At 45.3% G+C, this 23,145-nt stretch overlaps 1 protein-coding gene across 1 annotated transcript in view; it reads right to left on the reverse strand.

Moving 5' to 3' along the window:
- Positions 1-6,573, reverse strand: part of LOC139549412 (fatty acid CoA ligase Acsl3-like) — a 34,202-nt gene extending 27,629 nt beyond the window's left edge. Inside the window, exon 1 of the mRNA XM_071359896.1 lies at positions 6,440-6,573. The gene's annotated coding sequence lies outside the window, so the exon portion shown is untranslated. The remainder of the gene's footprint in view (positions 1-6,439) is intronic.
- Positions 6,574-23,145: the final 16,572 nt, after the last annotated feature.

Consider the following 23,145-nt stretch of genomic DNA (forward strand, 5'->3'; position numbering starts at 1 on the left):
GTTTGTTGGAGTAGTCTTGGGGTTTGTTGGAGTAGTTTTGGGGTTTCTTGGAGTAGTCTTGGGGTTTGTTGGAGTCGTCTTGGGGTTTCTCAAAGTTTGTTGGAGTAGTCTTGGGGTTTGTTGGAGTAGTTTTGGGGTTTCTTGGAGTAGTCTTGGGGTTTGTTGGAGTCGTCTTGGGGTTTCTCAAAGTTTGTTGGAGTAGTCTTGGGGGTTTGTTGGAGTTTGTTGGAGTAGTCTTGGGGTTTGTTGGAGTAGTTTTGGGGTTTCTTGGAGTATTCTTGGGGTTTGTTGGAGTCGTCTTGGGGTTTCTTGGAGTAGTCTTGGGGTTTGTTGGAGTAGTCTTTGGGTTTGTTGGAGTAGTCTTGGGGTTTCTTGGAGTAGTCTTGGGGTTTGTTGGAGTCGTCTTGGGGTTTGTTGGAGTAGTCTTGGGGTTTGTTGGAGTAGTCTTGGGGTTTGTTGGAGTAGTCTTGGGGTTTCTTGGGGTAGTCTTGGGGTTTGTTGGAGTAGTCTTTGGGTTTGTTGGAGTAGTCTTGGGGTTTCTTGGAGTAGTCTTGGGGTTTGTTGGAGTCGTCTTGGGGTTTGTTGGAGTAGTCTTGGGGTTTGTTGGAGTAGTCTTGGGGTTTGTTGGAGTAGTCTTTGGGTTTGTTGGAGTAGTCTTGGGGTTTCTTGGAGTAGTCTTGGGGTTTGTTGGAGTCGTCTTGGGGTTTGTTGGAGTAGTCTTGGGGTTTGTTGGAGTAGTCTTGGGGTTTGTTGGAGTAGTCTTGGGGTTTGTTGGAGTAGTCTTGGGGTTTGTTGGAGTAGTCTTGGGGTTTCTTAAAGTTTGTTGGAGTAGTCTTGGGGTTTGTTGGAGTAGTCTTGGGGTTTGTTGGAGTAGTCTTGGGGTTTGTTGGAGTAGTCTTGGGGTTTGTTGGAGTAGTCTTGGGGTTTGTTGGAGTAGTCTTGGGGTTTGTTGGAGTAGTCTTGGGGTTTGTTGGAGTAGTCTTGGGGTTTGTTGGAGTAGTCTTGGGGTTTGTTGGAGTAGTCTTGGGGTTTGTTGGGGTAGTAGTGTTTGGGATTCTTGGAATTTGTTGGTGTTGTCTAATGGGTTTTTTGGAGTTTGTTGGAGTAATCTGGGCTGCCACTGGAACCCACAGTCAAAAGCACGGCGGCTGACGTGAAGAATTATTAGGCTAAAGTGAACTATCCCAATCAGATCGGCTTAAGCTGATGACTCTGCATATTGGGAGGGAAGAATAAACAAAACATGACCGATAAAACATTAACTGTTTGTACCGTGGCATTCGAACTCAGAACTTTGACCACACTTTCGTTATTGTTGTAATATTTGTCTAGCTAGCAATAAAATGGATGATTAAACTTATTTCATGTGTGACTGTTCCAGTGGTTGGATACAGTGAGTGACCGATGCCTTTTCTATCTGAGACTGGGTAATGACTTATAACATCACACAGGAGAAGGCGCTAACCGCTGTGGGAGAGGCTGTCTGGTATTAAAACACAAGTGAGATTGACTGTACAGGTGACAGATGAGAGTACAAAGGTAGTGTTGTATGAGGAGGAGAGGAGGCTGCGTCACACCGTGACTTGACCCATGTGTGAGCCGTGCCAGGTGCCCAGGGTACTAAGACTCAGAACAAAGCAAATAAGGGAGGCAAGGTGAGGTAAGGGGCAAAGAAGGAGGCCATATGGAGACCTGGTGAAGGAGGCCATGAGGAGACCTGGTGAAGGAGGCCATGAGGAGACCTGGTGAAGGAGGCCATGAGGAGAACTGGTGAAGGAGGCCATGAGGAGACCTGGTGAAGGAGGCCATAAGGAGACCTGGTGAAGGAGGCCTGACTAACAAGTCAAACCTCTCTCTCTCTCTTCCACTCTATCTCCCCCTCTCTCCAGCAGACGGACGAGGCTGCTGGTCACGAGCCCTGTTTTGGAACTCACACTTGCGATAGGAGCAGGCACGACAGGCTAAAATGACAATTTTGCATGTACTTATCAATTTTGAGATTTGTAGGTATTTTGGTCCATTAATTTAATATCAGTATTTTCCAAAATGTCAAAATGTCAAAAAGTTATGAAAATGTATATATTCGTTAGTTTATCAAAATGGTGAATTGTAACCACTTTAAATGGACATACATCCATAATTTCAAAGCTCACTACATTGAATTACACATAATTTAAAAGGCTATTTCAAAGAGAATGTTGTCTAAATACATGTTTGTCATTTGGTAGTCTAAATTCCTTGTCTTTAACTGCCATTTCCCAACTATATTTTCAAACTCATTTTTCTCAGCTTCAGAAGCATCTGCATTCACCAAATTTTGTGCGGTTATCCTTAGATGTATTTTCCAGACTTATACATAGGGAACTGTTGACAGGTTGTCAAATGTTTATTCTAGATTACATTTTCTTCCGAAAAATGCACCAAAAATACATTTTACATACCTTTCTTTAGTGTTTTACTGATAGAAAAAAAGTATTTCTTCACAATCGGTGAAGTCCTGTCCTGGAGCGTCTTATCAAAATGAAACCAAAATCTTTAGGCTGACCTCTTCCTGTGTCCAAAAAAAAGGAGACCTATTTAATGAGATAATATTTAATGAGATATCACCTAATTTGCACATTTTAATGAAATATTTCTGGCAGAATTATACAAAAAATTGTTTTATTTGTGTCCACATTCAAGTTGATTGTGATATGATTAAGGGGGGATACCCTATTAGGGAGTGGTGCCTGGCCTTAAGTCCATTATAAAGCTTCAACCAATAGAACAATCAAAAGAACATCAAGAATGAATCAGGGGGGGAAACAATTGGTCAATAATTGAGCTTTGTGTAACAGGGCAGAAGCTTTGGAAATGGAGTACGACCATAACACAGTGGATTAATTCAGTAATATCTTGCCATCCCTCCTCCCATAGTTGGTGGGCATGCAGGCAGGCCGCAGTAAGAGTGAATCACTGCTTCCTTAAAGGATTGTGAATGGGGCCTTTTGTGTGACCAACGCCACCCTCTCCTCTCGCCTCCGCAGGCAGTCCTCCTGGAGAAAGCTCAAAGTCACCATTGTGCCAGTAGCCCAGCACACTACACAGTGCCACATCTAGAACGACCACTGGAGGGGTCAGACTGTGTGTGTGTGTGTGTGTGTGTGTGTGTGTGTGTGTGTGTGTGTGTGTGTGTGTGTGTGTGTGTGTGTGTGTGTGTGTGTGTGTGTGTGTGTGTGTGTGTGTGTGTGTGTGTGTGTGTGTGTGTGTGTGTGTGTGTGTGTGTGTGCATGCGCGCATGCGTGCGTGCGTGCGTATGTGTGCGTGCGAGTGTGTGTGTGTGTGTGTGTGTGTGTGTGTGTGTGTGTGCATGTGTGCGTGCGTGCGTGTGCGTGCGTGCTTGTGTGTGTGTGTATGCAGACATCTCCAAATAATGGCGTAAGCATACTTGAAAAGCTTTGAGTAAGCATGATTTGGCTGAAAGTGATAAGACAACACACAATGGATATGTGGCTCAGACTACAGCTTCTCTTCTTAAGGTCTGTGAGGTAGCAGAAGCAAGCAACCAGACAGTAAACATACCAGACAACCACCAAAACAACTAGCCTAATCTGAAACTAAAGGTTCTCTATGATATCTTTCTCTGCCATCTCCCTCGCTGCTGAGTGTATGATACATTAGCCTGGATGCAGGGGTGCAGACCATGACATTTAGCCTATCTATGGCATGCTGACAAGCTGATAGACCTCAAACTTCTGGTTCAACCAAAAGATATAACCATACCCTCTGGTGAATGATATGGGCCTATGACCAACCCTCTGAAACCTATTACATAAGAAGAATGCTCCACAGAAGAACGCTCCACAGAAGAACACTCCACAGAAGAACGCTCCACAGAAGAATGCTCCACAGAAGAACACTCCACAGAAGAAAGCTACTGCAGACAGAAACATGGCATAAGAGAGGAGGGGATAAAACTGTGCATCTCTGTGCACATATCCCATCGGACCATCCCTGGCAGACAATAGATAGTCTGTGTATAAGTACAAGCTCTCTCCAATAGACCACCCTGATTTGATTGTAGTTGCTACAAGCCAAGTAAATGACTTCAGCAGTACAAACAAGCTGAACAGTGGACAAGATATTCACAACTTGAGTGCACAACATTTGTCAATGGTACAGTTCAAACTTTGTCAACCAAAATGTTGATTATGGTGTCCATACTAGGGTTGGGGATATTACAATATAATCGTAAATCAACGATGTTTGACAGAAATCATCCATGATATTGTGATGTGACAGACGATAGTTTTATATATTTGTATTTTTTTACAGACAATAGTTTAACCTATTTGAACATGACTGGCACCGCCGGAGTCGGACAGCGTACAACAGTGCAGCTCACAGCCGGGCGACACGCCAAATGACCTATTCCTATTTGCCATAGACTTTCTCAATAGATATGTAGGTAGACTTATAGTAATAGTAATATAATGCAAGAGCAGGCCTACAATGTAGACTCTAAAAATGAGGGCTTCAACAACGGTTCTTCTAAGATCCTTAAAGTTCTTCAAAGAACCTTAGGGTTCTTGGCACTGAAAATTGCACCCAAGAGGTTCTTCCAAGAACCCCATAGGAGGTGGGGTTCATCGAGGAACCTCCTTAGTTGGTGGGGGTTCTTACAGGAACCTAAGTGCCCAACTGAAACACTTGGGTTTGAATGTGAAAGGACAGCAGGTGCAGGCACTTAAGTGACAAATGTAAAGATCTCCTCAATTTAAGGATTGTTTTATGATGATACCATCTGTCTTTTCATATTTGTGCAAATCTTTCTAAAACAGAAAATGGACACAATTCAACAGATAATCAACAAAGAGGTAAGAATATGTAGTCTATAAGAATATGTTGAAGGCTACGGTAGCTGTATTGGGTGCAGATGACTGAACTGCTCAATTTTGTGTCTGTGTCTTCAGGTATACAGACAAGGAGGCGTACAAAGGTATGTCAATTGGTATTGGTATGTTATGCAGATCACATTTACCATCCTCCTCCCTTACCTCTTCAATGAATATCCCATAGGCCTCTACATTATGGACAAGGTATATGTATGAAAACCATTATCAAAACAGTTTTTTTCATTCACATTCACCACAAAAAGGTATGAATACAGTCGTGTGCATATTTTGTTAATCATCTGTATAATGATTATTTTGGGGATTCACAGACTTCACCCTCCCTACATCTCTGATGATTAAAACAGGAAACCTGTTTGATCACCATGCACTGCAAAATCATTCTGTCTATGGGTCAACATGCCAGATACCTATTGGACTAGGGGCTCTGCTGGGAGTTTCTCATATTTAGATTTTTTTATACTGCTTTGCCACAAAAATCATAATAAACACTGAGAACTAAAATAGTGTATAATTGTTGTTGTTATGAGTATTATTATTCATATTATTAATAATATTAATAACAGGGGTGGGAGTTAAAAAATGTACCCCAAAAGGTTATTCGAGGATCCATTAAAAGGGGTTCTTTGAAGAATCCTGTCAGATCACATTTCTCTCGCTCACCTCTCCAATGTCTGATGATCATGGGCCTTTTGCAGCGGACACTTCGTTGTCTGGCCTGTTTTAAAAGCTTACTTTCCCTTTTTGTCCCAATCCCCATTTTATTTTAATGTGACTTGTTGGTCTAAGCATATCTTTCATGTTCAACTTTCAAATGAATCTAGGAGGCCAGTAACAGAGATCTATCTCAGATAGTTGTTTGTGAATAGCTTAAATAAAAACATGATATTGTAATAATGAAAGAGAACCAACAATTGCTAAATATAATAATCGAATGGGAAGTTTAAACAAACCTTATACGTTTCTGGCCTCCACTTGACCAAAGCTTTAGGAAAAACAAATTGTGTACACCAGAAAACCCTTGCAAAACAAACATCCAATAATATAATATACACTAAATAAAAATGTAATTTAATACAATTTGCAGTAAACATTTGGATTCTGTTCTATTCTGTCAGATAATGAACAAAGGCACATCAGCAAGTAATTATTTATGGAATTATTAATTAAAATCAATGTGAAACTTATTTTTGACCATTTGAAGTCACTGCTGACAAATGTTATCTGCAAGGTGTGCCATTTGTACACTCAACCAGCATGCAACAGGGATAATGAAAATCATTTAAAAAGGGAGTAAAATTGGTTGAGCAGAGAAGATACAGGCTTGTCAAAAAGCCATTATCTCCTATCTGGAATATATATTATGTAGCCTACAGATAACAATTTACTCTAGGTGACCGGGACGCTCAGTCTTCCATCCTCTGCTCTGCCCCGTAGCCTACCGCGCGCAGCAACTGGCTGGATGCACAGAATCAAGCACATCAGGACCTCGCCGGCTGCTGCTAAGCGCGCATCACCGAGAAAGAATAGTTTATCAAGACACTTACCTTGAATAAAACACCTGGTGTATCAGCGACGAAAGGGAAAGCGTTCTTTTATTTCACGAATTTGGTATACAAATGCACGAATTTCAATTGAATTCCCGCATCGTCCGTCTGGTGATATTGGTCGCTGCTCTCAACCCAGAAGTGACAGGCGCGTCGTCATGGTATTATTGCACAGGAGGCATTCCCTGGCTTTTGATTGGACTCGTTGAGGTGGCGCGTGCTGAGGGCCGGTAGATGATGGAAATTAAAGGTTACTCTCAGTCAGAGCGCACTGAGTGGAAGCTGAGAAGTGTTTCAGACAGTAGCCTACTGTCATAATAAAACGTATTAGACAGACTACACATAGGTTTGTCAATGGTCGGATTTTTGTACCACAGAGTGAAGTCATACATATGTGCATGATGCTGCTTTGGGGACACCTGTTGTATTAGATCGACCTTCAAATGCTATCAAACCGGTCAGCAGGGTTGTCACCACAGTTTCAGAACATTCGGCGCTTAGCCACTGAGGTATAGGGCTCAGCCCATTGTCTCATGATAGATGGCTTCACTCCTGCAATAGCTCTTCCCTCAACTGATCTGTCTTGTAGGAGGTGGAATTCATCTCTAAAAATCGAGATTTTGCTAATCTGCCTAAAACTAGTTCCCATTTTTTTTTTTTATAACCCCACTCTCCTAGGACTCACTGGCTACTAGTACTCTAGCAAAACATGCTCGATCAGCTGAGCAAACTTCTGTAGCTAGCAGCCTAGTGCAAGCTTGTTTGAATGGCCATAGAATAGCTACTGCTGATGTTCTTTACCATTCGGCCATCAGATTTGCCACCAATGCTCCTTATAGGATACATCACTGCACTCTATACTCCTCTGTAAACTGGTCATCTCTGTATATCCGTTGCAAGACCCACTGGTTGATGCTTTTTATAAAACCTCTTAGGCCTCACTCCCCCCTGTCTGAAATATCTACTGCAGCCCTCATCCTCCACATCCAACACCCGTTCTGCCAGACACATTCTGTTAAAGGTCCCCAAAGCACACACATCCCTGGGTCACTCCTCTTTTTAGTTCGCTGCAACTAGCGACTGGGACTAGCTGCAACAAACGCTCAAACTGGACAGTTTTATCTCAATCTCTTCATTCAAAGACTCAATCATGGACACTCTTACTGACAGTTGTGGCTGCTTTGTGTGATGTATTGTTGTCTCTACCTTCTTGCCCTTTGTGCTGTTGTCTGTGCCCAATAATTTTTGTACCATGTTTTGTGTTGCTACCATGTTGTTGTTATGTTGTGTTGCTACCATGCTGTGTTGTCATGTGTTGCTGCCTTGCTATGTTGTTGTCTTAGGTCTCTCTTTATGTAGTGTGTTGTCTCTCTTGTTGTGATGTGTGTTTTGTCCTATATTTATATTGTATTTATTTCTTATTTTTAATCCCCCGTCCCCGTAGGAGGCCTTTTGCCTTTTGGTAGGCCGTCATTGTAAATAACAATTTGTTCTTAACTGACTTGCCTAGTTAAATACAAAACTAAAAAAACTGTAGTTTGCCAGGTTGTTGATGAAGTTGTACTACAGCAAAGTTATGGGACTGTTCTCAGAAATCAGTAAGCATATAGTGCTGTAGAACTAGGTGCACCAATCACAGCCGAACAGATATCATATTTGCGGGCCAAGATTATAATTTTTTTTCATCTTGCAATTCCACACGACTGGAGACATTAGAAGGATCTTTTTTAATAGCACACAACTGACCGAAATGACAGGCTACTCTGACACTGACATAGGCTACTGAGATCAACAAAATGAACAACCCTGTCTTAAATGCCAATGAAAAGAGTGGAGACAAATTTTACAGTATGAGGAAATTATAGTCCACAAACATTCCAGTGGCATTGACACATCTAAGCTGTTTTTCCAGCAATTGTATTTTGAAATATTGCAAAGGGCCTTTTAGCTGCTGCCTGCTGTTCATTGACAGCCACAACTGAACAATCAGCTGTTTGATATTTTCCAGGCATGCTGCCCAATTGCAGGTGCTGCCAACAGTAGGCTTACATGTGCCCATGATGTGATAAAACACAATACACAGCATTTAAAAAAACATCTATTGATCCTCTGTGGCTAAATTATGTTCTTGTGTAGTATTTTCAATGATTTTGTAACGATTCTCTAATTCCTCCTCCTCCTCGGACGAGGAGAGGAGAGAGGGATCTGAAGACCAATGTGCAGCGAGGTATGATGACATAACTGATATTTATTGAATTACGAAACGAACACGAAAACACTTGAAAATTACAAAATAACAAACACGACGTAGACAGACCTGAACATGGAACTTACATACAACATGAAGAACGCACGAACAGGTACACGACTACAAACAAACGCTACAGTCCCGTGTGGCACGAACATACATACAGACACAGGAGACAACCACCCACCACAACCAATGTGAAACAACCTCCCTATGTATGTCTCTCAATCAGAGGAAAACGAAAACACCTGCCTCTGATTGAGAGCCATACAAGGTCAATTAAACCTGACACTTAACATAGAACAAACAACACAGACTGCCCACCCAGCTCACGTCCTGACCCACTAAACACAACAATACAAAAGGAAAACAAGATCAGGAACGTGACAGATTTCATTTATTTATGGCCAGACAGGAGTTATTATAGTATTTGGCAAATTAATTTCAATGTATCTGCAGCACCAACATGCCACCTTCCCAGGGCTATGTTTTCTTCCATGCGCTGTGCTCTCCCCAATGCCCAAAAATCAACACTTTGTATTACTGATTCAATGGATTGTGGTCAGTAACCCCATATGAGGTTATTGCGTAGGGATATGTAGGCCTAGTGTTAAAATGCTATTTCAAGTAATCAAATCAGCAAGTAGCCTACAATTACCAGTGAATCATTTCAGTAAGTCAATGAACAAGTGTTTCTATCTAATCACTTTTCCCCATGTTTAGCCAATAGTGGTTTTAGCTCAATTGTTATAGAAATGATGTGGGCCCAGTGGCCTTTTTAACCATTGTAGCACAGAGACTGCCCCAAGTTTATATGCTTATAAGGCTAATAAGAAAATGTTTCAAATGACTTGAATAGCCTATGGGAAAAGTGTAAAAATGGGTATTTGCATCAGTAGGATAAGTGACTGAAAAGCATCAGAAAAGTATTGGAAAGTTCAGGAAAACATCATGGAATTAAGGTATTAAGCCTAATTGTGTGTGTAGAGAAGATCTGCATTGCTTTCAATTGTGGTTGTCACAGTGCCTTTAGATTCGTTTTTTATTCAGTCACATGCACCACATAGCAGATGTAATTGCATTGTACAGTGAAATTATTGAACTCCGAGCTCCACAGTGCAGGTGTGAATGAAACAATAATAGTAAACATAATAATGCATACTAATATTACTACTACTACTAATAATAATAAACACATGTTTACAACTGTGACAATGACATTAAGGACAGCTGTGCTTTCAGTGACATAGACTGACCAGGTAAATCCAGGTGAAAGCAATGACCCCTTATTGATGTCACTTGTTAAATCCACTTCAATCAGCGTAGATGAAGGGGAGGAGACAGGTTAAAGAAGGATTTTTAAGTCTTGATACAATTGAGACATGGATTGTGTAGGCTGGGTGTGCCATTCACAGTGTGAATGGGCAAGACAAAATATTGAAGTGCCTTTGAACGGGGTATGGTAGTAGGTGCCAGGCTCACCGATTTGAGTGTTTCAAGAACTGCAACGCTACTGGGTTTTTCACACTCAACAGTTTACCGTGTGTATCAAGAATGGGCCACCACCCAAAGGACATCCAGCCAACTTGATGCAAGTGTAGGAAACATTGTAGTCAACATGGGCCAGAATCCCTGTCGAACAACTGTAGAGTCCATGCCCTGACAAATTGACGCTGTTCTGAGGGCAAAAGGGGGCAACTCAATATTAGGAAGGAATAAAATGTCCACAGGGAAGTAGGAGTAGTGATGGCTATTCAGCATGATTTTTGTAATTGTGTTTTTTTACTTTTATTTATACAGGGTGGGTCACCATTGAGACCAGGGACCCAGTTGCAAAGGGATGAGTTCAGTCCCAGTGCTGTGAGCTTTATGGTGATCTTAGAGGGCACAATGGTATTGAATGCTGAGCTGTAGTCAATTAACAACATTGTCACATATTATTTTCTCTTGTCCAGGTGGGTGAGGGCAGTGGGCAGTGCAATGGCGGTTGCGTCGTCCATGGATCTGTTGGGCTGTAGTCAAATTGGAGAGGGTTGAGTGTGTTGGGGAGGGAGGTGGTGATGTGGTCTTTGACAAGACTCTCGAAGTACTTCCTGATGACGGAAGTGAGTGCTACGGGTCGGTAGTCATTCAGTTCAGTTACTTTCCCTTTCTTGGGCACGGGGAGGATAGTGGACATCTTGAAGCAGGTGGGTTAACGGCCTGAGCTAGAGAGAGATTGAAAATGTCAGAAAACAGCTAACTGATTTGCACATGCTCTGAAGGGGACGGCTAGGGATGCCGTCTGGGCCGGCAGCCTTGCGAGGGTTAATATGTTTGAATGACTTCCATACGTCCTCCGTGGAGACCGTAAGCACGTAGCCCTCGTTGTCCTCAGGGGCACTCGGCAGCTCAGAGTAGTTTTGCTCGAAGCGTGAGAAAAAGGTGTTTAGCTTGTCCGGTGGGGGGGTGGGTGTTGGTGTCCGCCACATGACTGGCTTTCTTTTTGTAATCCATGACTGTTAGAAGCCCTTGCCATATATGCCTCGTATCCGACCCGCTGAATTGCTCCTCCACTTTGTCCCTAAACTTGTGTTTCGCCATCTTGATCGATCTGCGTAGGTCGTATTTGTACTGTTTAACCATACAATTGTCCTCGGTCACCTTGCACCTTGTGTTAATAAGCAGCATCTCAATCCTTCAGTTTCCCGACAAGGCTGCCATCAATCCATGGTTTTTGATTCAGATAAGTGTATAAAGACACCATCGGTATCACATCATCTATGCATTTTTTTATGACTCCGACGACTGAGTTGGCGTATTCATTGATGTTATCCCCAGAGGCGACCCGGAACATATTCCAGTTCATATGATCAAAACAGTCTTGGAGCATGGAATCTGATTGGTCAGACCAACGTTGTGTAGACCTGACCACTGGAACTTCCTTCTTGAGTCTTTGTTTGAAGGCGGGGAGGAGCAAAATGGAGTCATGATCAGATTTGCCAAAAGAAGGACGGGAGATGGCCTTATACCCGTATCGAAAAGGTGTGTAACAGTGGTTCAGCGTAGAATCTCTGCGAGTTGGACAGTCAATGTGTTAATTGTAATTCGGGAGCACGGTTGGGAAATTACTTTTGTTAAAGTCCCCTGTGACAATGAACGCTGCCTTTTATACGCGGCCTCCAGTTTATTCAGGGTCCAATGAAGATCTTTAAAAGCATTTATTTAGTTCATTATCTTGGTTGTTGGTGCATTGGGGGGTTCTTGGGGGTGGGGAATGGAATTAATTGTATTTTTTATTTTTCTTCTTGGGGGACTGTGGAGGGGTCTCAAATGGTTGAGGGACAGCTATTGGGGAACTGTGGGGGGATCTTGGAGGGTTCGGGTTCATGTTTTTTGGCCGCCTGGTGGGAGATCTGTCAACATGCCCTTGAGCAGGGCATAGACCCTGGATGCTTCTAATTGTACGGACCAAGGCGATGTACGAGTTTACGTGAGTTTACGTTACATGAAAGGCATTGCAATTTGTGTGAGTAAATGCAACCAACCAACATTGATATGTAAGCAACTCTATCAATAACAAGATTATCATCATTAGCTAAATGCTTGAATCGAACTTACAAACAAATATTTTCCAAGGCTGTGACAAGAAATAACTACACTGAAAGACCTGCACCGTAGCGTTGTTTTTAGCTGCTTCTATGCGTGCAGAACAATTCTCTGCTTCCTGTTTGCGTACAGTCTAAGTACCAGAAAGCTCCACTAGGAACACAATGCAAATCCATCTTAACCATTGTAATAAAATAATCTGTTACCTTCTAACAGGATGGCAGCACACTCCCCGCCTGGTATAATGAAATTGTGCCACTATGAAGTAAAACATATAAAGAAACAAATAATGTCTTTACTATTTGTATCTTTTGTCTCTAGGATGCTTCAGAAAGAAGAACAACAATCTCTGAGATTGGTCTCAGAAGCACCTTAGCAGCTCCTTGTATGATCATTTTTAGTTCTAATTTCCTAACCTTTTTGTCGGTACTGGGAAAGGTTTTGACCACAAGCCCGACTGGCCAGTCATTTCTGTGTGCCTGACTGTCTTTCAATAAGACAACATCTCCCACTTTTACATTTGGCTTTTCTGCTGTCCATTTTCTGCGTCTGCGTGAGGCTCTACAAGGTCAAAATGTATGTTCTCAGGCTCACTTGAGTTTGTTTGGGTCAGGAAAGGTGGACCTGAGAACCAACTGGTGTACTTTAAGAGTGCAGCAAGTATAGGCCTGGTTGCATGGTCTGCTGGATTGCTGTCATTGTTTACATAACACCACTGATCTGGATGGGTAGACTTCCTGATGCGAGTTACCCTATTGGCAACATACACATAGAATCTTTTGGTGACATTGTGGATGTCACCGAGAACTATCTTACTGTCTGTGTAGAACTTGGCCGCATTTACATCAATGTCAATTTCGTCTCTGATCAGTTCATACATCTCAACAGCTAGCAAAGCCGCACACAGTTCTAGGCGTGGGATAGTGTGGGCTGGACGAGGGGCCAATTTTGATTTCCCCATGACAAATCCAACATGGCATTGACCTTCCGAGTCAATAACTCTCAGGTAGGCTACCGCTCCTATGGCTACTGTAGAGGCATCCGAGAAGATGTGTAGCTCTCTTCTTTGAGTGGTAGACAAGGAGACTGGGATGTAGGTCCGCTGAATATACATATGTTCCAACTCCATCAAAGACTCCTTCCACACTTTCCACTCCTCTTCTTTTTCTGGGGGAAGAGGGTTATCCCACTCACTCTGATCAGAAGAGAGTTCTCTGATTAAGGCTTTACCTTGCATTGTTATTGGAGCCACGAACCCAAGGGGGTCATAAAGACTTGGCCGCACTGTGGACAGGATGCCTCTCATTGTGGGACACCTGGAATGAGAAGCTGTCTGTTTCCAGGTTCCAGGAAAGTCCCAGACTCTGTTGAAAGGGGAGAGGATCCACTCCTAGGTCCAGATCTTTTAAGTCTTTTGCACGGTCCTCCATAGGGAAGGCTTCCATAACTGTTTTGCTATTGGATGAAATCTTGTGTAGTTTCATGTTGGACTCCGCCAACATTGCTTGTGTTTTTCTTAGAATTTTGATAGCTTCTTCTGTAGTAGCTACTGATGTCAGCCCATCATCGACGTAGAAGTTCCTCACTACATATTGCTTGGGTTGTGACCCATGTTCCTTCTCTGTAGCGCTGCTCGTCTCATGCAGTAGATGGCTACGGCTGGTGAAGGGCTGTTCCCAAATACATGGACTTTCATCCTGTACTCAGTTATGTTTCTATCTGGGTTGTTGTCTTCATACCAGAGAAACCTTAAGTAATCTCTGTGATCCTCACGTACACCAAAACAGTAAAACATTTGTTGCCGTTAGTGCAGTGCAATCCTTGCGGAAACGCATTAGGACACCCAAGAGTGTGTTGTTTAAGTCTGGACCACTGAGCAGAACATCGTTAAGTGACACGCCTTGACACTTAGCACTGGAGTCAAATACTACTCTTATTTGTTCAGGCTTTTGTGGATGGTAAACACCAAATATGGGCAGATACCAACGTTCTTTGTCTCCCTCTAGTGGCGGAGAAGGTTCGGCTTGGTCGTTATCCAGCATCTTTTGCATGAAGTCAATAAAATGATGCTTCATGTCAGGCTTTTTGTCTAAAGTCCTGCGAAGTGATGTGAGACGGTTCATGGCCTGCTCCCTGTTATTAGGAAGGTGACGTCTAGTGGGGCGAAAGGGTAGTGGAGCCACCCAGTTGTTTCCATCATCCTGGAAAACCTGTTTGTCCATAATGTCCAAGAAGGCTTTGTCCTCCACTGATGGTGCTGGTTTATGATCGTCTTGTGTTTTGTGGAACACGGAACATCCCAGGCTGTCTGTGTTCACAGTTGTGCTCGGATCTCTCGAGTGCACTGTAGAGGGAGAGATGTGTTTCTGAGCTACGCTGTTGTAGTTCTCTTTTACCTGGATGATGTCAGGGCAAGGGCTCAGATAGGATGTGCGACCATTTTGAAGTATGTTTGCCCTGAACACGTTAACATTGGCTGGTCGGTGAGCCATTCCCAGACAGACCTCACCCACGATGACCCACCCGAGGTCGAGTCGCTGTGCATTAGGAGTGTCGTGGGGCCCATTGATTTGCTCTCGTACCTTGTGTACCCTTAAGATGTCTCGTCCTAAGAGCAGGAGGATGGGAGCGTCTGGGTCCACAGCTGGAATTTTGTCCGTAACTGGTTGCAGATGGGGATGGTGATACGCAACGTCAGGGGAGGGAATCTCCATCCTATCGTCTGGCATCATATCACACTCTATCAGAGTAGGGAGAGTGAGCTGCATGTGTCCATCTATAGACTCCACTATGATGTTGACGGCTCTCCTGCCTGAAGTCTCTGTTACCCCAGAACAGGGCTTCATGGTGTATGGAGCAGAGTTGTCATTGATGTTGAAGAGATTGAAAAACTCTGTCTTGGTCAGAGATTTGTTACTCTGTTCTTCAAGCACTACATACATTTTGACAGCTTTGCATGACGCACGAGCAAAGTAATACAGCTAACGGCATACATGAAAGGCATTGCAATTTGTGTGAGTAAATGCAACCAACTAACATTGATATGTAAGCAACTCTATCAATAACAAGATTATCATCAATAGCTAAATGCTTGAATCGAACTTACTGTTATGGGATTTTTGTGTTTAATGACTAAAATATGTATACATTTGACTTAGATGTTACTGTATGAATGAAACTTATTATAATCATAATGCTGAGTGTAATATGTTCCTTATTAGAAAGAATGGAGTTATCTTCAGACAGGCTGGAATGCTGTGTTCCTTACAGGACATTCTGTCTCTACCCAGGGAGGGGAAGACCTTGGGTTGGTTGCAGATAGTTTAACAGGTGGCAGACAGTAACGAGGCTGTGAACTGTATTGCCATTGTATTCTAGAGGAGGATGGACATTAAAACCTATGACATCATCTTTATTATATAACCTGATGTAAATTGTACTATGATTCAGTACTCTCGAGAATAAACGCTATTGATTGATTGATTTTAAGACTGGTTTCTGCCCATTTTATGCTGATAAGTATCTTACAAATTCTTATGTATGGGCAGAGTGTTTTAATTGAATTGGTTGATAAACATAGGAATACAATTCCTTAAACAAATATTTTCCGAGGCTGAAGCGTGACAAGAAATAACTACACTGAAAGCGTGCACGTTCTGCGTGCAGAACGAATTCTCTACTTCCTGTTTGCGTACAGTCTAAGTACCAGAAAGCTCCACTAGGAACACAATGCAAATCCATCTTAACCATTGTAATAAAATAATCTGTTACCTTCTAACAGGATGGCAGCACAAGAGCCCTCCGCCTTAATTCTTACAAGAGAGCGCACTCTGGAAGGAGATCCTCACACTACATTTTGTCAAGTTTACTGACTAAAGATTAAAGATTGAACATTGGCGAGTTGTAAGCTCGGTAATGTAGGACAGGTCGCCCGGGGTCTCAATCTCACTAAGACTCCCCCACCTCTGTCTCTCCATTGGTGCCTTCATTTCCTACTCTCCGGTAAGGCTCCCAACTGGCCTCACCGAAGATGCTAGACCATTGTTCCATTGTTCCGCTGTCTCTGGGAATTCGGGAAGGCCGGGTGGACGGTGAGTTACAAGAGAGCGCACTCTGGAAGGAGATCCTCACACTACATTTTGTCAAGTTTACTCAAAGATTGAACATTGGCGAGTTGTAAGCTCGGTAATGTAGGACAGGTCGCCCGGGGTCTCAATCTCACTGGGCACAGACAAACTGATGTCTGTGCCCAGTGGGGAGCACTCACCGTAACTTAGCTAATGATTCCCAGCCTAATTGTAACCAAATATTCAAACAGAGACTCAGTGAAAACAAAAATCTGACATTGATTGATTTATCAAGACGAGTCCCCATGCTTGTCTCAAAGCAGCGCAATGATGCTGTCCCAATCAAAACGGTGCTGAAATTATCACCTAGTTGACCACATGCAACAATTGCTTTACATTTATCATAACAGTTGGATGACTTTGGGAGTTTCACATACGCCTAACCACGGCTCTATGAACTAACTAGCGGCGCTTTCAGTTGACCATTTGTTTTACAACATCGCAGCAGTGCAAAATATTTGGGGCTGACCCAAAATCATTTGGTGCAATGGCCCAAAAACCTGGTCCTGGTGAAGTCCCACTAGTCCCATAGTGTAATTCTGTAATGAGGTCTGTGTGTAGCTGGTGTAGAGGAGTCAGGCGCAGGACAGCAGATATGAGTAAATAAATGTACTCTACTCAACATATATAAATGCAATACAAAAAAAAGAGAGCCCACATTAACGGACCATACTACATACAAACAATTACTCAAACAGTCAATGGGGAACAGAGGAAGTCGTGACAGTACCCCCCCCCCCCCCCCCCCCGCTTGACGCGCAGCTCCAGCAGCGCGCCGACACCGACCTCGGGGTCGACCCGGAGGACGAGGCGCAGGGCGATCCGGATGGAGACGGTGGAACTCCTGCAGCAACGAAGGGTCCAAGACGTCCTCCACCCAGCATCTCTCCTCCGGACCGTACCTCTCCCACTCCACGAGGTACTGAAGGCCCCTCGTCCGACGCCTCGAGTCCAGGATGGCTCGAACAGCTTACGCCGGGGCCCCCTCGATGTCCAGAGGGGGAGGAGGAACCTCCCGCACCTCAGATTCCTGGAGTGGACCAGCCACCACCGGCCTGAGGAGAGACACATGGAACGAAGGATTAATACAGTAATCTGGGGGAAGCTGTAACCTGTAGCATACCTCGTTCAGTCTCCTCAGGACTTTGAATGGCCCCACAAACTGCGGACCCAGCTTCCGGCAGGGCAGGCGGAGGGGCAGGTTTCGGGTCGAGAGCCAGACCCGGTCCTCACTGCGGTGACGGTCGGCGCTCACCTTCTGCCGCCTCACGGCCCGTTGCAGGTGCACATGGGCGGTGTCCCAGGTCTCCTCCGAGCACGTAAACAATTCGTCCACCGCAGGAGCTTCGATCTGGCTCTGTTGCCAAGGTGCCAGAACCAGCTGATACCCCAGTACGCACTGGAACGGAGAGAGGTTAGTGGAGGAGTGGCGGAGTGAGTTTTGTTCCATCTCTGCCCAGGGGATGAATGCCGCCCACTCCCCCGGCCGTTCATGGCAATATGACCGCAGAAACCTACCCACATCCTGATTTACTCTCTCCACCTGCCCGTTAATCTCAGGGTGAAAATCTGAGGTGAGGCTGACCGAGACCCCCTGACATTGAACGCTCTCCAGACCCTGGACGTGAGCTGGGGACCCCGATCAGAGACTGTCCTCAGGTACCCTGTAGTGCCGGAAGACATGAGTGAACAGGGCCTCCGCAGTCTGTAGGGCCGTAGGGAGACCGGGCAAAGGGAGGAGATGGCAGGACTTAGAAAACCGATCCACAACGACCAGGATCGTGGTGTTTCCCTGTGAGGGAGGAAGATCCGTCAGGAAGTCCACCGACAGGTGCGACCACGGCCGTTGTGGAACGGGTAGGGGTTGTAACTTCCCTCTGGGCAGGTGCCTGGGAGCCTTGCACTGGGCGCATACCGAGCAGGAGGAAACATAAACCCTCACGTCCTTGGCCAAGGTGGACCACCAGTACTTCCCACTAAGGCAACGCACCGTCTGACCGATGCCAGGGTGACGTGTGGACCCAATAGATCAAAGGGTTCAGTCTCCTCGTCGCCCAGATGTACTCCAGATTGCGGTGGTCAGTCCAGATGAGAAAAGAGTGGTTAGCCCCCTCAAGCCAATGTCTCCACGCCTTCAGAGCCTTGACAACAGCCAACAGTTCCCGGTCCCCCACATCATAGTTTCGCTCCGCCGGGCTGAGCTTCTTTGAAAAGAAAGCACAGGGGCGGAGCTTTGGTGGCGTGCCCGAGCGCTGACAGAGCACGGCTCCTATCCCAGCCTCGGACGAGTCCACCTCCACTATGAATGCCAAAGAGGGATCCGGATGAGCCAGCATGGGAGCCGAGGTAAACAGAGCCTTCAGGTGACCAAAAGCCCTGTCCGTCTCAGCCGACCACTGCAGCCGCACCGGTCCCCCCTTCAGCAGTGAGGTAATGGGAGCTGCTACCTTATCAAAACCCTGGATAAACCTCCGGTAGTAGTTGGCAAACCCTAGAAACCGCTGCACTTCCTTTACCGTGGTGGGAGTCGGCCAATTACGCACGGCTGAAATGCGGTCACTCTCCATCTCCACCCCTGACGTGGAAATGCGGTACCCTAGGAAGGAGACGGACTGTTGGAAGAACAGACATTTCTCAGCCTTGACGTACAGGTCATGCTCCAACAGTCGACCAAAACACCCTGCGCACCAGAGACACATGCTCGGCACGTGTAGCGGAGTATATCAGAATGTCGTCGATATACACCACTACACCCTGCCCGTGCAGGTCCCAGAAAATATTGTCAACAAAGGCCTGGAAGACTGATGGAGCATTCATCAACCCGTACGGCATTACGAGGTACTCATAGTGCCCTGAGGTGGTACTAAATGCCGTCTTCCACTCGTCCCTCTCCCGGATACGCACCAGGTTGTAAGCGCTCCTGAGATCCAATTTTGTGAAGAAGCGCACCCCGTGCATTGACTCGATCGCACTGGCGATGAGAGGCAGCGGGTAGCTGTACCTCACAGTGATCTGATTGATACCTCGATAGTCAATACACGGGCGCAGACCTCCATCCTTCTTCATAAAAAAGAAACTCGAGGAAGCAGGTGAAGTGGAGGGCCAAATGTATCCCTGCCCCAGGGATTCGGAGACATATGTTTCCATAGCCGCCGTCTCCTCCTGTGACAGAGGATACACGTGACTCCTGGGAAGTGCTGCGTCTACCAGGAGATGTATCGCACAATCCCCCCGTCGATGGGGTGGTAATTGAGTCGCCTTCTTCTTACAAGGCGAGAGCCAAATCGGCATATTCTGAAGGGATGCGCACGGTAGAGACCTGGTCTGGACTTTCCACCGTAGTCGCACCGATGGAAACCCCTACAAACCTCCCTGAGCACTCTCGTGACCACCCCTTGAGAGCCCTCTGTTGCCATGAAATAGTGGGATCATGACAGGCCAACCAGGGTAGGCCCAGCACCACGGGATACACAGGAGAATCAATAAGGAAGAGACTGATTCTCTCCTTGTGACCCTCCTGCGTAACCATGCTTAGTGGATCGGTGGCCTCCCTAAATCAGCCCTGACCCTAATGGTCGATTATCTAGGGCGTGCACAGGGAAGGGCATATCCACAGGAACAAGGGGAATCCCTAAACTATGGGCAAATGAACGGTCAATAAAATTCCCAGCTGTGCCTGAATCTACGAGCGCCTTATGCTGGGAATGCGGGGAAAACTCAGGAAATTTGATAAACACATACATGTGAGCAACAGGGGGCTCTGGGTGAGCCTGGTGCCGACTCACCTGGGGTGACACGATAGTGCCCTGCCTGCTGCATCGACTCCCTGAGGAACCTCCCCAGCACCGACCAGCAGTGTGCCCTCTGCGGCCACAGATGGTGCAGGGAATGGCCCCTCCTCTGGTCGCCCTAAGCGCAGCACCTCCCAGCTCCATGGGCATCGGAGCGGAGGTGCTGGGGGATGGAACTGACAGGCCCCGATGGATAAGGTCCACCAGCTGGTCCAACTTGAGGGTGGTGTCTCGACAGGCCAACTCCCGACGGACGTCCTCGCGCAGACTGCACTGGTAGTGATCAATCAGGGCCCTGTCGTTCCATCCCGCGCTGGCGGCCAGGGTCCGGAGGTCCACAGCGAAATCCTGCGCGCTCCTCGTCCCCTGCCTCAAGTGGAACAGACATTCACCCGCCGCTCAACCCTCAGGCGGGTGGTCGAAAACTGCCCGAAAGCGGCGGGTAAACTCTGCGTAATGGTCCCACTCCAGGGCTTTGCATGAGAGGGAGGAGACGAGGGCGGACACGCTCTCAGGTCCCGAAGGAGCCGGGTGGACGGTCGCCAGGTAGAGCTCCAGCTGGAGTAGGAACCCCTGGCATCCGGCAGCCGTCCCATCATACTCCCTCAGGAGCGCGAGCCGAATCCCGCTGTGACCGGGCGAAGGAGTGGTGGACAGTGGGGCCTGCTGTAGTGGGGCTGGTGGAGGTGCTGGACGACCTCATACTCTTTCCCAACGATCCATCGTTTGCAGCACCTGATCCATGGCGGTGCCCAGACGTTGCAACATGGTCACGTGCTGCTGGACTCGCTCCTTTACGTTCACAGAGAGGGAGTAGCTCCTGCTGACTCCATTCTTGAGGAATAATTCTGTAATGAGATCTGTGTGTAGCTGGTGTAGAGGAGTCAGTCGCAGTACAGCAGATATGAGTAAATAAACGTACTTTACTCAACATATATAAATGCAATACAAAAAAGAGAGCCCACATTAACGGACCGTACTACATACAAACAATTACTCACAAACTGACATGGGGGAACAGAGGGTTAAATAATGAACAAGTAGTTGGGGAATTGAAACCAGGTGTGTAAGACAAAGACAAAACAAATGGAAAATGAAAAGTGGATCGGCGATGGCTAGAAGGCCGGTGACGTCGACCGCCGAACGCCGCCCGAACAAGGAGAGGGACCGACTTCGGTAGAAGTCGTGACACATAGTCAATGATGTGTTGAATCGAATAATGCATTGAAGAGTTGTTAAATGCCCAATGCATACATTTTTATATCAATATCAAATAATTTCTGAGTATTAAGTGCCTTACTAAAATAGATTTCCATTAAAATGGGCAAAAATAGCTTTTTACCCAAAAATTATTTTGCTAGGACTGTCTAGGAGTGGTCCGAGTGGAGGGGAAACTGAAAATATACCGGCAGAAAGGTTGGGAAATCATTGTTATTGGTCTATTAACCAATTAACCGAATGGGGATGTCACCATGGAAAGCCGAAACTCCCGCCTTTGCAAACCTGCTGATTAGAAGGTCCTGTGTAGAGTGTATTTTCAACCAGCGACTATCAGGAAATAACACTAATAAAAACAAAACCACACTTTTACAGTGTTAGTTTCTTCAGCTGTTGTACAATGTGATACAAAACACAGGAAAACTGAATTGACTTCACTGGGCCTTTAAAGGTTTAAGTAAAGAAAAATATGTTATGAGTAAATAGATTACAAGAGGACAACTCAAAATCTGACAACAGTATCTTTGTATTTATACAAAATGAATAACATTTGGACTTTAAAACACAGTTATGCACACATCAGCCCTACATTAGTTTATTCTCACATCTAGAAATATATTAGCCAATCCATGTCTTGGGAATTTAGTAATATCTTTGAGAGAGTAACCACCTATGACGTCTACACTTTCCACAGAATTCTGTCCATGTCATGATCCACTGAGTCAAAGACCCCCCCCCCCCTACATGTTCTAAATGTTAAATCCAAATCCCATTGCTCAATGTTCAATCCCTTACAATGCAATCCTGACCTGATTCCCTTTCCAATCCGTATTTCATGCCATTAACAAAATCTCACAGCACATTACGTGCGATCTTACAACCTATATGTGGCACTGTCTATTTATCATACAGGTTTAAGACAATGGCATAGCAGGGGTTCATCTTGGCAGCATCTCTGTGCAGTAGCTCAGACAGTGTGGTCTAAATTTAACGCTAACGTCATGTGACATGAATGTCTGCTCTATTTTAGAATTGCTGCCTGCTCCCCTCAGGCAGAAAGAGAGACTGGGAGTAGAGAGAAGCACGACACACTTCCCAGGACCGCAGAGAGACTAGCACGCAAACATCACCTATGAAGCCCTGCATGCATTCCCTTGGTGCAGCAAACACAACCTGACATACCCCATTTGTGTCTTGAGGTTAGCAGGAGGAAAGAGCTGGTCATGAATGGAGCGTGATATCAAATGATTTTCATCCAACTGTACAATATTTCTCTACACTATATACCTATGCGGACTGTATAAGAGAGCGAAGGATCAGAGTGATGACCGTTTGACTGTGTTCATATGTGTGCATTTGGAAAGTATTCAGACCCCTTGACTTTTTCCACATTTTGTTACGGTTGAGTCTTATTCTAAAATGTAAAATAAATCCCCCTCATCAATCTACACACAATACCCAATAATGACAAAGCAAAAACAGTCTTTTAGAAATATTACCCCATCATTTTTACCCCTTTACTCAGTACTTTGTTGAAGCACCTTTGGCAGCGACTACAGCCTCGAGTCTTCTTGGGTATGACTCTACAAGCTTGGTACACCTGTATTTGGGGAGTTTCTTCCATACTTCTCTGCAGATCCTCTCAAGCTCTGTCAGGTTGGATGGGGAGCGTCACTGCACAGCTATTTTCAGGTGTCTCCAGAGATGTTCGATCGGGTTCAACTCCGGGCTCTG

The sequence above is a fragment of the Salvelinus alpinus genome, chromosome 22 (genome assembly GCF_045679555.1).
Source record: "Salvelinus alpinus chromosome 22, SLU_Salpinus.1, whole genome shotgun sequence".
NCBI classification, from domain to species: domain Eukaryota; kingdom Metazoa; phylum Chordata; class Actinopteri; order Salmoniformes; family Salmonidae; genus Salvelinus; species Salvelinus alpinus.